Here is a 14,939-nt window from a genome sequence, read left to right as displayed (position 1 = left end):
AGTAACAACATACCTAGTGAAATCCCACTTAGTAGGGTATAAAGAAGGTTGACAGTATGCAAATCTTACCACTACTTCGTGGAGATAAAGAGATTGTTTATGAAAAACCTTCAACTCAAGTTCATCAATCCAACTAAAAAAAGAAGGAAACACTCAATTAAACATAGCCGAGATGGAAGATGAAAGTGAAAGAAAAATTTACATAAATCAGTAATGTGACAACGGATAAATTTTGGAGACAAAATTGAGTGACAAGGTGTCCAAGAAGAACAATAAATATAACGACATGTCCCATCATTATGGTCTCGTCATAGAGGAGGTACTGACCAACCTCAACTATCATTATGAACTTAATTACACAGAACATTAGAGGCCCATGCAACACACGTACTCAAAAATGAACTCCTATAACGCACGTGTTAAAAAACTGGTAAGTCTAAGCAAAAAGAGTTCATTGCTTATCTTGGACAAAATAACATAAGGCTTATTGTCTTCTTTGAACATAAGAGTTAAGGAACATAATGCTAAAGAAGTAGTTGCTAAATTTGGTAGGAAATAGTATTGGTGTCATAACTATACTACCAGTGAACAACTCCAACATAACTTTTGACTTCACTCTGGTTAGATTGCTGCCCTGGTAAGGAATTTTTACTTAAACTAATAATTGAAAGTTCATCTTCCTCATATAAAAAAAAGTTGATTTACCTCAATTTAGAATGAATCACCATCCAAAAATAGAAGGGAGAAACACACTATATAGGAGCACTTTCCCTTGTAAGAAAGTTTTAAACAAACTAAAAATTCAAAGTTCCTCTTATTAAGATGGTGATTTTCTGATCATACAAAAATGAATCATAGTCAATCCTAAAAAGATAACAAAAAAAATTGACTTAAAGCAAATATAAATATGTCGGCAAAAAAATATTGAATATCAAATAATAATACTATATAAACTAGCATAATCATTCATGATTTTTTAACATTTCGTTGTATTGTTAGCATATAACATTTTCTTCCATAAACTTGATCAAAATTATAGAGTAGTGGTACATCATAAAGAAATATTTTGCCACACACTTGGCATGCAATTAAATTAGTATAAGTATACATTATTTTTCTCTTAAGCAAGTTGAATCATATATTAATTCAGCTTAATTAAGAGAAACATAACGATGATTTATATAATTTAATTACATGTCGAGTATGTAGCAAAATATTTTCTCATGTTGTACCAGTTCATAAAAGAAAAGGTTATATGCTAGCAATACAAGGAAATAGTAAAATCACACATGAACATATTAGTTTATATATTATTACTATTTGATATTCATTATTTATTTTCCAACCAATTTATATTTGTGTTAAGTCGGGTTTTTTTCATTACCTCTTTTAGGACCAACTATGATCCATTCTTGTTCGATCAAAAAATCACCATCTTGATAGGAAAAGGAGGAACTTTGAATTTTTAGTTTGTTTGAAAACTTCCTTACAAGAGAACACGCTCCTATCTAAGTAGTTTCTCCATTCTATTTTTGGGTGACAATTCAATCTAAATCTGGGCCAATTACATTTTTTAATAAGAGGAAGATGTATTTATAATTTTATATAATTCAATCTTTAGATAATTAAAATATTATTATTTTTTGAGACAAATTAAAATATTATTATTTAATTAGATATTTAATTAAATTCTTAATTTAGTAGAGGGACAAAATGGTAATTCAATTTTTAAGATAGGAGCATTCCACCTTAAAATTTATTCATATAAAAATGTCAACACTAGAAGGAGCTTTTCCATCTTTTCCCTCGTGAAAATATAATCATCAACAACAACAAACCTAGTGAAATCCCACTTAGTAGGGTATGAAGAAGGTAAAGAGTATGCAACCACTACTTCGTGGAGATAAAGAAGTTGTTATGAAAGACCTTCGGCTCAAGGACATCAATCCAACTAAAAAAAGAAGGAAACACTGAATTAAACATAGCCGAGATGGAAGATGAAAGTGAAAGAAAAATTTAGATAAATCAGTTATGTGATAATGGAGAAATTTTGGAGACAAAATTGAGTGACACGGTGTCCAAGAATAACTATACACGAGTGTTGGCCTTTGAAATATGCATAGGTATATTTCAGAGATTGATGATAGATCAAAGCATCATGTTTGGCCAGTTCATTTAACTATAATACACAAAAAGAGCTAGCCTCCAAAAGGCGGGATGGTTCATTTAATCCCACAAAAAACTCTCAAACTTTTGGGCTGATTTCTATCCATATCACGTTTAGAGGGCCATGGCCGCAACCTTAGTCCAAACATTAATGAAATTATCTCTGCATTTCATGATGTGGAAGTGCGAAAGAGAGGAATCCAAACCTCATAAACAGAGGTTCGATAAATCTATACTTTGTAGAGAAGCACTTAGATAGGGAACTCAAAGATACTAAGGTAAATAGCAAGATGCACTTGTCAACAATCATCAAAATTTCAAGGAGAATGACCTAAGATGCTTTATGAATAGACTTAGTACACATTGGAAACATGGATTACTTTATTAATCCAAGATTTAAGCTCACAGAGAACTTAAAAGTCAAAACACACACACAAAAAAGCTTTCAAATGATTCCCTTTAATGCAGCAGCTATTTATGTAAAAGGGGTTGTAGATATACAAAATATAAGCTGAAAAAACACAGTTTTTAATAATCAAGTGACAATCTTGGAAAAGTTCTACTCCTACTATATACACATTAATCCCAAATAGTTTGGGTAGACCATAACAACAACAACAACGATACCCAGAAAAATCTCGCAAGTTGGGTTTAGAGAGGATAGAGTACAAACATATCTTACCTCTAACTTGTTGATAAACAAACTCCGCATAAATAAAGCACGCCAAATAGTTTGAAAAAGGGATACACATATGGGAAAAATAACAATAACGAAATAATGTGAAACAAACAACTAAATAGATGGGGTAGACCATAGAAATACTAAATCCTCTCTGCTATGTTTCATTCCAATACTAAATACAACAAATAACAAAATGAAATCACACATACAACAAATATTTTTCAAGAATTATCATTTGGGGTTTGCGATGCTTACTTGGTGAAGCCATGGAGACTGTCCGTTTCTCCCTCACTCGTCTTTCTCGTCTGTGAACAACGGAAGACTCCTACACAAGTTATGGAGAGATTAGTTATTACCATATAAGCATTATTTTCTTCAAGTGTTGCATTAATTAGAGGACATTTGTCTTGTCTGTCAAATGGCGGCAAGGCCCTGGAATAACCTAACAATTACTGAGGTGGGCTGAAGAGACGTCAACATGGAAATTCAAATTGCATTTAGGTTTAGTATGAAAAAGTGTGGTTTACAAGTTAGGGTTTCTGAATTCATTGTTCGAAATGAAGAGTTGGTGCTTAATAGATTTTTTACTACTTATAACAGTTAAGGTAATACAGTTTTTTTACAATTGCTAATATTACTTATGTAAAACATTAATGGGTACGAGAGGATTTACATAAGACCTAATACTATTTACAGTAAAAATAACAAGTTCCGTCAAAACATAATGATAAAATTTAGCTAAGCAAGTAACACAAGAGAAACGAACTGACCTTTGACAGGTTGGGATTCTTATCAAGTACATGCTTCAAACCAGCATCAGTGAGCTTTGAGCAGTGAAATAGACTGAGAGAATGAAGATGGGCTTGAGCTCTATTTGTCAAGGATATCATTTGTGATGTTAGTACAAAATGGATGAACTATGTTAATATTTCTCCATAAAAGTGGATCTCCCTGCATACTCTTTCAACTACAAATAGGTCCCCCAAGCCTAAATAACCAAGGGACAGCAACCAACAACGCCTACGATGGATTACCTCCATCCAAACCACAATGATCATTCACCATCCGTCAGACCATGACCACAGTTCAACCCCTCTCTGAAATTCATCCCCAACGGCTCACAATTTCCATGAATCAACTGGAAACCCACACCCTGATGAATTCCCATCTTGAGAATCAAGAAAGAATTTAAACCCAAAATCCTCTAACCAACTAGTCATGGCTGAAAAACCCATCCTTAATTTGGTTACTACTGTCCATATCAAACGGATTCCAATGCAACAAATTCATCAAGCTCCTCTTTTTCCCAATTCAAACCCCAAAACTTACCAAATCCACCCCCCTTATCGAACTTGATCCCACATGAGCTTCCCTCTCCTCGATTCCAGGCCATAACGTCCACTCAAAACAGTCACCACTCACCGCTCACCCACCTACGCCAAATCCACAAAAACAAACCCAACATTAATCTTCAACAAAACCCTAAAATCGCAAACGCAAACTAAAAAAAAACACCAACTTGTTCCAGAAAAACACGAAATTCAAACACAAAACGAAAAAATAGACAGATAGCATACCTGGATTTGCCCAAAAAGGGAAATGGTGGTAAAAAGAGCAGCTACACGGCCCAAAACCTAGAAGGAATTGAGAAATGAAGGGCTTTTGAACTATTACGGCGGAGAGTGAGTGATATGTAAAGAGTAGATTATTTGGTATTTATTGTGTTTTGACCATCGATAACTTCTATGGAGGACAGAGTGACCATTGTTTCTTGGTGTGAACGCCTGGCGCGAGATTTGGTGGGCTCATTTTATTGAATTGGGCCTCCTCTAGTATTTGAACTTTACAAGATTGAGGAGTCGTTTTGGTACGCGAAATAAAGATAATAATTTCTTTTGATAAAATTGAGATTAATTTTAGAGCAATTTATATAAATGACTATATTTATAGGGTTATCGAAGTTCAATAGCTAAAAAATACTACATTTTATATCAATATCTCATTGTATTTGTGTAATTTTATGTTTATTGTTTTTTTTAATTATACAGTGATAGAATTTTAATTATACTGCATTAAATAAGGTAATTTCTGGTACTATAACTGAATCTCATTAATTATGTCCTAAAATTCTCAATTTCTCATCATTACATTAACAACTAATAATTATATGGTCAGTGCATATACTTTTGAATTCCCATCAGTATTAAAAAAAATTGAAATACATTGTACACCAATCTTCATTGTCGTCATTGTTTTTGTTCAAGCGTAAAGGTATTTCACATAAGTTTGTTTTAACTTGATTTATTGTAATTGTGAATGAATCTTATTTGTTTTGATTTCAAATAGGCGAACTCCATCATTACATTAACAACTAATAATTATATGGTCAGTGCATATACTTTTGAATTCCCATCAGTATTAAAAAAAATTGAAATACATTGTACACCAATCTTCATTGTCGTCATTGTTTTTGTTCAAGCGTAAAGGTATTTCACATAAGTTTGTTTTAACTTGATTTATTGTAATTGTGAATGAATCTTATTTGTTTTGATTTCAAATAGGCGAACTCCATGGCAAGAATAATTGTATTCCAATATTGCTTAATACAATTTTGTTAATGTATCAATACAATTGAACAATTCAGGAAAAAACAAATGACAATGAATTATATTACAATACAATTATTCAAATGTATATGTATTCCACTGTACAAAAAATGAATGCATTGTATACGTATACATTCAAATCTACTTAATGCGTTTATGTATCCAAATGCACTTGTATTTCTAATTGGACAGTCCATGAAAAAATGACAAATATCCAAATGTATATGTATTCTATTGCATTCAACATTCAAAATAGAGATATGAGTCAAATAACTATTTTTGGAGCACTTGTTCATGATGAAGCTTGTGTGAGTCTTAACGAGGTTTTCTTAAATTCATTTTAAATAGTCAATTAAATTTAACTAGATGCAATCTAATTATAAATTTAAAATTATATTTGAAATTTACAATTTAAATCATATATTAAAATAGAACCAAACAGAACGATCAACACCAATACGCATATTGTTTCGGTCGAATAAGTTTGAGTCAAATAATAATTCTCAAAATACTTGATCAAGATGAACTTGAGTGAAACTTAATCCTTAGTGCAATTTTATACTTCAAATTTGATGTAAATTTTCTTAATTTAAAGTTATTAATTGTAACCACTATTTATTCAAATTATGTTTAAAACTTACAAATATGTCTATAAAATTGAATTAAATCCAACGATGAACACCTTTAATTAATTACACTAAAATGTATATTGTTTTAATAGAATAGGTTCGAGCCAAATAAAAATTAATCTCAAATAAGAATTTTTGAAGGCAAAAGTAGAAATCTCAAACACATAGCTAAAGAGGTAGCTTATATGTGTAGTATATGGGCTCCTAAGGCCATTAGTTCTAGGCTGCAACAACTTATCTTTCTATGAAGTAGTATCTCCTCTGAGTTTTGTTTTTTTTGGTTAACAAACTGTGATGTAATTTGTTATGATATGTCAATACCATTTGGTGATTAATGAATATACATTTAATTACCCAAAAAAATAAAATTAATCTCAAAGTACGATCAAGACAAAATTGTAATTGTGAAGTTGATTTTTATTTAAATTTGATATAATTATTAGTCAAAGATAATTATATGTAACCTCTAATTTATTTAAATTATATTTAATATTTACGATTAAAGCCTTATAAAGTTATTAATCGAATAGAAAAATGAACACACCTTTAATTATACTAACTTAATAAATATATTGTTCGATAGAAGAAATCTAAGACATAGAGCATATAATAGTTATATAATCTCGTAATTTTATAATAAAGATTGTATCATTAATTTACTTTTAACATTTATTTGATGAATTTGTCTTCAATTTAATACTATTTTGATGAGTATTTGATTTATGCTTCCATGTAAAAAAAAAAATGCAAGTACTATATCTATAAGTGTAGAAATCTCTCAGATAACACATATACATACATAAATTTATAAATATTTATCTTACTATACAAATTTGTTACGACTAATTTACTGTGATTATATTAGTACTATGATAATGATAATTTTAATTGTGTGAAAAAAATTATGTAATGTGGCTAAAATAAAACTATTTCTATAACAGATTTTAATTTGTGATAAAAGAAAATGATTAGCTAAGAATTTTATCTTAATAATAAATCTATGACTATATTATTTGGCCATGAAAAATAAATTATAGTTATTAGGCTAATTATTATCACAAATTCTTATAACTTGAAGCAAAATTATTTATACAATCATAATATTTTATTTCAAATAATTTATTGTTGTAAAAATGTTGCTATTGCTATACTAAGTTTTAACTCGTGGAAAAAAATAGTAATAAGCTATAACATTTACTATAAAAAAATAATCTATGACTATATCATTTAACTATTACCACACTTTCTAATAACTTGAAGTATAAATATTTATCTAGCTATAATAGTTTGTTTCAAATAATTTATCGTGGCTCAAAAGTTACTATTATTACGGTAAGTTTTAAATCATGGATTAAATTAATAATTAGCTACAAAATTTGTTATAGCAAAAAAATATGTGGCTATATCATTTAACTGTTGTCACATTTCATAATTACTTAAAGCTAAAAAAAAAATATTTAGCTATAACAATTTGTTTCAAATAAGTTATTGTGGCTAAAAGGTCACTATTGCTACAATAAATTTTGACCCGCAACAAAAATTAATAATTAGCTAAAAAAATTTACTATTGAAAAAATCTATGACTATATTATTTAAGTTTTGCCACAATTCCTTATAAGTTGAAGCAAAATATTTTATAGCTACAATATTTTGTTTCAAATAATTTATTGTCGCTAAAAGGTTAATATTGCCACAATAATATTTATCGCATAGCAAAAACATACGATCATGTCACAACTTGAGTCTACATCCTGGACGTGGCCGGCACTCGAGAACCATTGTTGGTCCCCAAGCGAACCCTCATCCTGGCTGACTACAAGCGGAAGACTAACTCAAGCATACAAAAGCTTAAAAACTCAATAAAAATTCATGAAACTTAAATACCAAGCTTTAACCCAAAAGAAAACTCTGAACAATAAATAGAATATTCAACTAGCCAACAATAGGGAACTAAGTCTTTAATACATTTAATAAGATAAATGAAACAGACTTCTCAAACTCTACTATCTATCTATGAAGCCTCTAACTGACAAAGATGGAAGTCGGGACAAGACCCACGACATCCTAACAAAACTAAAAAGTAAATGAAATCCTTCGGAAGCAAGGAGGCTCACCATAGCTAACTCGAATTCCATGTGGTATCAACGAAGCTCATGTTGATGACCCTGAATATTTGTATATGCATCATGAAAGGATGCAGGTCAAATGACTCAGTACGTGGAATGTACGAGCATGTAAGGAGAATTCTAAAGCATAACATAAGCTTGAACTTGATAAAAAGGAAACATACTTACCTCTTTAGAACTCACTCAACTCAAGGATTAGATACTCAACTCGAAGGTACTCAACTCAAGATACGCAACTCGAAAGACTCAACTCATAATACTCAAGGATAAAACAATAGTAAAAGATAAAATTATACTCAATGTGTATATAAAAATACAATATAACTCTGTGGGAGTTTCTCTAACCGACAACCACCACTATGAGCCTAAGTGACGATACACTGTCTTGCCCACGGTGCCAGAACTGTCCTATACTTTGCCGTCATATAGAACGCCTTAACTAAGTGGATCCACTTATCTATGCTAAAAAGCACTAAGAAATCATCTAAAAAGTATGATCATTTCTACCCATGATAGCTACATGGTTTATGGAGACTTGAGTTATTATGATCTCGTGTCCCCATATCGGTGCTCAATACTACTCCCAAAATATACTCAGCTCATATGTTTAGAAACATAACTCTTCTATGGTTTGAGATAATTGCTCAAACTACCTTTTTATAAGAGGTAACTGCTCTTGAAAACCTCTTTCTAAAAACATATCAAAATCATATTTTAATATGATCATTGATGACTCAGGAAGTCATATTGCATAAACATTAATGGTATATCTAAATACCATACTGCTTAAACATTGATGACACTCGATTATCATACTAATCATGTTTTAGAAACTCTTTCTCAAAACTCATTTTTTTTCTTAAAAGGGATAGTACTGAAACTACTCAAAACTCTTTTGGAAATCTCAGTTTCCTCTCATCTTAAATGTAAAAATATTTACTCTTGGGAATACTGTCACGCCCCGAGCTTACACCCTGGGCGGGACTGGCACTCGAAGACCATTGCTGGCCTCAAGCGAACCCTTGGCCTGGCTTACTGACTCAGCGGCAGACTCAAAACATTAATACAATGATCAAATGAACTTACTCAAATAACTTGGTCAAATAGCTTAGAATGTTTAAAGGTCAACATTCAACTTGGCCAAAATGGCAACTCAAGTCTTAACATATGAAATGACAATGTAAAGACATGTGACTACTAACTGTCGATGAAGCCTTTGAAACAAAGAGGGATGCCGGGACAGGACCCCCGATCATCCTAACATCTGAAAGACTAGAAAGCAATTAAAGGAGTCCTCTGAAATGCAAGGAAGCTCACCAACAGACTCTGAATGCTCAAGCTGGATCAACGAAGCGCTGGATACTGATCCTGGTTACCTGCGTCTGCATCATAATAAGATGCAGGCCAATTGGCATCAGTACATTGAATGTACGAGTATGCAAGTTGGAAAGCTAAACAATACATAGGCTTGAAAAGATTCTGAAAGAAACACTTACCTTGACTCTTCTCAACTTCTGAATAACTTAACTCAAAATAAAGCAATGAACACATGCAATATATGAAAAGCTTTATAAACAAAAAAAAAACAACTTAGTTCGTTAAAGGAAATGCATTAACAAACTCAATTTTACTCATATAATAAAATAAGATAGTTTTTGTAAGAGATTCTCTAACCGACAACCACCACTATGAGTCTACGTGGTGATACATCGTCTTGCCCACACTGCCAGAATTGACCTATACTTTGCCTTCATATAGAACGCTTAACTTAGCGGATCCACTAGCTTAACTTATGTGATCATCTAAAAAGTATGACTCGTTAATACACATGATGGCTACATGGTTTATGAAGACTTGAGTTAATATGAACTCGCATCCCCATATCGATGCTCAATACTATTCCCAAAAATATACTTAGCTCATATGTTTTTAAAACAACTTATTTCTTTGGTTTGAGGTAATTACTCAAAACTTAGCTTAAAAGCTCTCTTGGAATCGATGTTCCTTTTTCAAACTTCTTGGGAATACTTAGTTTCCATATACTTCTTTGAAGAAATGAAACTTCAAATCTTTACTCTTTGCTTAACTTGAACTTATGTCTTAAAACAAAGTTAAAAGCATTTGCAAAAGACTTATTGAAAAGACTCGAAGAACTTCCTAGACTTAGCTCTTGATTTTCCTTGAATTTGAATTTATGGATTCAAGGTTATGATTCATGTTTCTGGATGATTTCTAGGTGTTTAGAAGTCATTTAGAGTAGTTAGAATCAATGGAAAGTGTTAGGACACTTTAGAATAACTTAAATAGGCTAAACGACGAAAACTGGTGAAAAACGCCGATCTGGGCGCGTCCCTGGCGCGCCGCATCAGGCCCCAACTTACTGGCGCTTGTTTTGGGCGCACTGTAGGCGCACCGCCCCAGCCTCCTGGCACTATGGGGGCGCGACGCGCCTGGCCCTCCCCAGGTGCGTCTGACGAGTCTTTCAACTCGTTTTCTGATCCTAAATCATTTTAATCTGATTTTTTTCCCAAATTTCACCTTAGATTCGTGTACCCAAATCATATACACAAAATCTAACCCAAACAACTCCAGGAAATAACACTTAATCATCAAGAAACGCCTAACTCACCACTAATGTTCAAAAACGAAATCAATTTAAGAACAACTATCAAGAACATCAATTTCCCAATCCTTTAGAACTAAAATCCGATGAATCAAACATGCTTGGTGCGTGGGTGAACTAACCCAACGCTATGTGATCTCACATACCTTGTAGGGATCACCCCCGACGAATTCCACAGGACAAATTTCGACGATCTTGAGCGTTCTTGCTTCTTCTTCTCCTTTCTCCTTAACCCTAGCGTGAAATCCCAAATTCTAAAACTGACAAAAATCTGATTTGACCCATATTAAACTCCTAAAAAGGGGTTAAAATAATAGGGCAATGAAAAGACTAAAATACCCCTTAAAATTTTAGATTGGACATTTCCTTAATCCAACAGCCCAACTTCCTAAGGGCATAACTCACTCGTCCGAACTCAGAATCGCGCAAACTTAGCGGTGTTGGAAAGATCATTCCAAGAGATCTCCAACCATATCTGGAACTACACCTAACTCATTCTGAGCTAGGAGTTATGGTCGTTAGAAGTTTACCAAAAATGACTATTTCCAGATTTTAAAATTCTTTCTAGTTCTTTCTAGTTGCGAGATGTTACAAATACTTAGTTCCCATATATCATTTTAAAGAAAATGAACTCAACTCTACTCTTTCTCAACTCAGTGCTCAAGTCTTTAAAACAAGTTGTAAAAAGACTTTTTAAAATAAGGTTCATGCCGAATTATGGACGTGAACAACTCAATTCAAGGTTCTCAATAACCATACATAGAACTCAATACTCGGAACTCAACAACTCATAACTCAAAAGCTTCAATGATACTACTTATTTCAAGAATGCTCAACTCAGAGGGTTCATGCAGAATTATGGGCATGAACAACTCAACTCATGGACTTGAGGATACTACTCATCTCAAGAATGTTCAACTCATAGGGTTCATGTGGAATTATGAGCATGAAACACCTCGACTCGAGGGTCTACATAACAATATGGAACTCATGTATACGACTCTTTTTATTCTCGTACTTACTTCCTCAAAATCGATAGTTGATCTCAAAGGATTCTCGATTGAACTTAAAGGCTCTCTTGAACTCTACTCTTAACTCTCTCTTGAATGTGAATTATGAATTCAAGAGTTATGGTTCATGATATGAAAGATCTCATGATGACAAATGAGACTCATGAATACATTATCCTCATCCTCATCCTCATACTCTCTTGCTCAAGTCTTGAAATAAGTTACTAGAAGTTGTAGAAGACTCCACAAAAGGACTCAAAGGGACTTTTTTAGAATGTTCGAAAGAACTCTCAAGACTTGACTCTCAACTTTACCTTGAATTTGATTTATGAATTCAAGGTTGTGATTTGTGATAGGAAAGATCTCGTGATGTTTAAGAGTATTTTTAGATAGTTAAACATGAAAAACGATCAAAAATTCACTGTCTGGAAGCAAGTCCGTGACGCCGAGATGCATTTAATTATTTGGTCGCGAAATATATTTTGAGGTAGAATGGTCTGTGACCGCTCCGATCCGCGAAGACAACTTTGTCAATCCTGAGGAACAGGTCTGCATCGTACCCAGATTTGCCTGACTTGTTCCTTTTTCATTTTCTAACCCCAATTCGCCTAAATTCAATTCTTTTTCTCAAATCCTCTTTAGATTCAGATACGCAACATATGTACACAATAATCTAATCAAAACACAACTCTAAAATCAACCTTAAACTCTTAAGAACTCATCAATCTCATCCCAAATTCAAGAACAAAAGCAATTCAAGAATACAACTCAAGAACATCAAAGTCTCAATCTTTTAGGACGAATTTAACACTAAAATTAACGTGTTTGGCATGTGGGTGAACATACCCAACACTATGGAAGCTTACATACCTCTTAGGGATTAAATCCATGGCGAAAATCTGCAAGAGAACTCAAGAACTTCGACGAACGCCTTGATCCTTTCCTCTTTTCTCCTTTTTTCTCTTTTTGAACTCTCAACTAAAATCCTAGGCGTATATTAGGATTATAAAACTGGACCTACTAGGATTAGACCCTTAAAACATTACTAAAAATGAATTAAATCTGACTGGGTAAGGAAAAGACCAAAATACCCTTTACTATTTTCGGGTAACTTTCTTTATTTGGACAACCTGACTTCAAAAGGGGATATCTCACTCATACGAACTCGAAATGTAGCAAACTCGGTGGAGTTGGAAAGATAATTCAAAGACCTTTCATTGGATACCTTGTAGCCCACCTAAATCATCTTGTACTGAGAGTTATGATAATTGAAGTTGACCCAAAACTTAAAGGAACTTAGGAATGACTTGAATGAACTATTTTTAGTTCTTCTTGGAACTCAAGGTGCTATATGTAGTGACCTTAACACTTAAGAAATTTTTAATTCCTTGGTAAAATCTCACTCACTATGAAGAACGGTTCGAGTCTTAGTTCAGAAATTTTTCTAGGGTGTTACAAATCAGCTATAATTTTTTATCATAGCAATAAAGTTGTAACTACTTAGACAATTACTGCCACAATATAATTATTAATAATTATAGCAAAAATAAAGAATTAGCTTCATCAATTTGATTTTTGTGGTTAAGAAATTTTACGAATTTATAGATAGCTATGGAGTAAAATTTTTGTGGCTATTACTAAGTAATAGCAATGATTTTTGAATTCATAGCTTAAATTTTGTAGCTATAGATATATTTTGTTGTAGTGAAATTGCATTTTTTTTATATGAGGAAAATGTATTTATGGATGTATTTATATAATTCAATCTTTAGATAATTAAAAGATTATTATTTAATTAGATACTATTAAATTTTTAATTTAATAGAGGGGCAAAATGGTAATTTATTTTTTTAGATAGGAGCTTTCCACCTTAAATAATATATGATTTAGCTTAGTTAAGAGAAACATAATGATGACTTATACTAATTTAATTGTATGTTGAGTGTGTAACAAAATATTTCCTCATGATGTGCTACTACTCAATCATTTTGATCAAGTTCATGAAAGAAAAAAAGGTTATATAATGAATATCAAATAAAGAACAACAGCACAAATCATACGCTATATCAAAATTTAATTAAATATCTAATTAAATAATAATATTGTAATTACATAATGGTTGAATTTGAAATTCAATAGCTGCACTTTAATTCTTTATATGACATTATAAACTCCCTTACATTTTAAATGAAGTCCAGAAGTCAATTGAGTAACTATTTTCTTCCTTACTTTTCTCCTTTCATTCACTATATTTAAAGCCCACAACTCTCTCATATTAAACAAAAATGAAACTTTTTGGTAGTTTCTCCTTTCATTCACTATATTTTTATTATTTTTTCCTTTTGTGTTATATAACCATTAGAGTTGCAATAGTGATAGTGGTGTTACAAACATGAGCATTGATATGTTTTTATTTTATATGTCAGATTTCGGGTGTGCTTAGGAAAATGTTTTTCAATTTTCTCATGTTTGGTTGAGTTTTTCAAATCAACTCATTTTCCTCAAATTTAAGGAAAATGACTTTTCTTCAAAACTTAAGGAAAACATTTTCCAAAACTCTCTTCCAACTTCAAAATTTTATTTTTTCACCCATACACTCAACCCTCCCCCAACCCACCCACCCCATACTCGCCACCCCTACCCCAAAAAAAAATTAAAATTTGTTTTTAAAAAATATTTTCCACTTCAAAATTTCATTTTTTAAACCATACCCTCGACCCCCCACCCACCTCCTACCCAGCCCCCCCCACGCACCCCACCCCCGCCCCCCAAAAAAAATTTAAGTTTGTTTTTAAAAAATATTTTCAACTTCAAAATTTCATTTTTTCACCCCTATCCTCGACCCCCCACCCACCCACCCCCCTACTAGCCCCCCCTCCCCACCACCCCCAAGAAATAATTTTAAGTTTGTTTTTCAAAAATATTTTCAATTTCAAAATTTCATTTTTTCACCCCTACCCAGCGCCCACCCCACCCACCCCCAAAAAAAATTTAAGTTTGTTTTCAAAAAATATTTTCAATTTCAAAATTTTATTCTTTCACCCCAACCCTCGACCCCCCACCCACACCCTACCAGCCCCCCACCCCACCCACCCCC

The 14,939-nt window shown here is 32.4% G+C and overlaps 1 pseudogene; it reads right to left on the bottom strand.

Annotated features, from left to right (window-relative positions):
• Nucleotides 1-3,009: 3,009 nt before the first annotated feature.
• LOC125820308 (uncharacterized) lies at nt 3,010-4,241 on the bottom strand (annotated as a pseudogene).
• Between the last annotated feature and the right edge of the window lie 10,698 nt (nt 4,242-14,939).

The sequence above is a fragment of the Solanum verrucosum genome, unplaced genomic scaffold (genome assembly GCF_900185275.1).
Source record: "Solanum verrucosum unplaced genomic scaffold, falcon-dt-bn FXZP01000229.1, whole genome shotgun sequence".
Classification (NCBI taxonomy): domain Eukaryota; kingdom Viridiplantae; phylum Streptophyta; class Magnoliopsida; order Solanales; family Solanaceae; genus Solanum; species Solanum verrucosum.
Note: the sequence above shows the minus strand (reverse complement) of the source record. Positions and strands in the feature narration are given on the sequence as shown.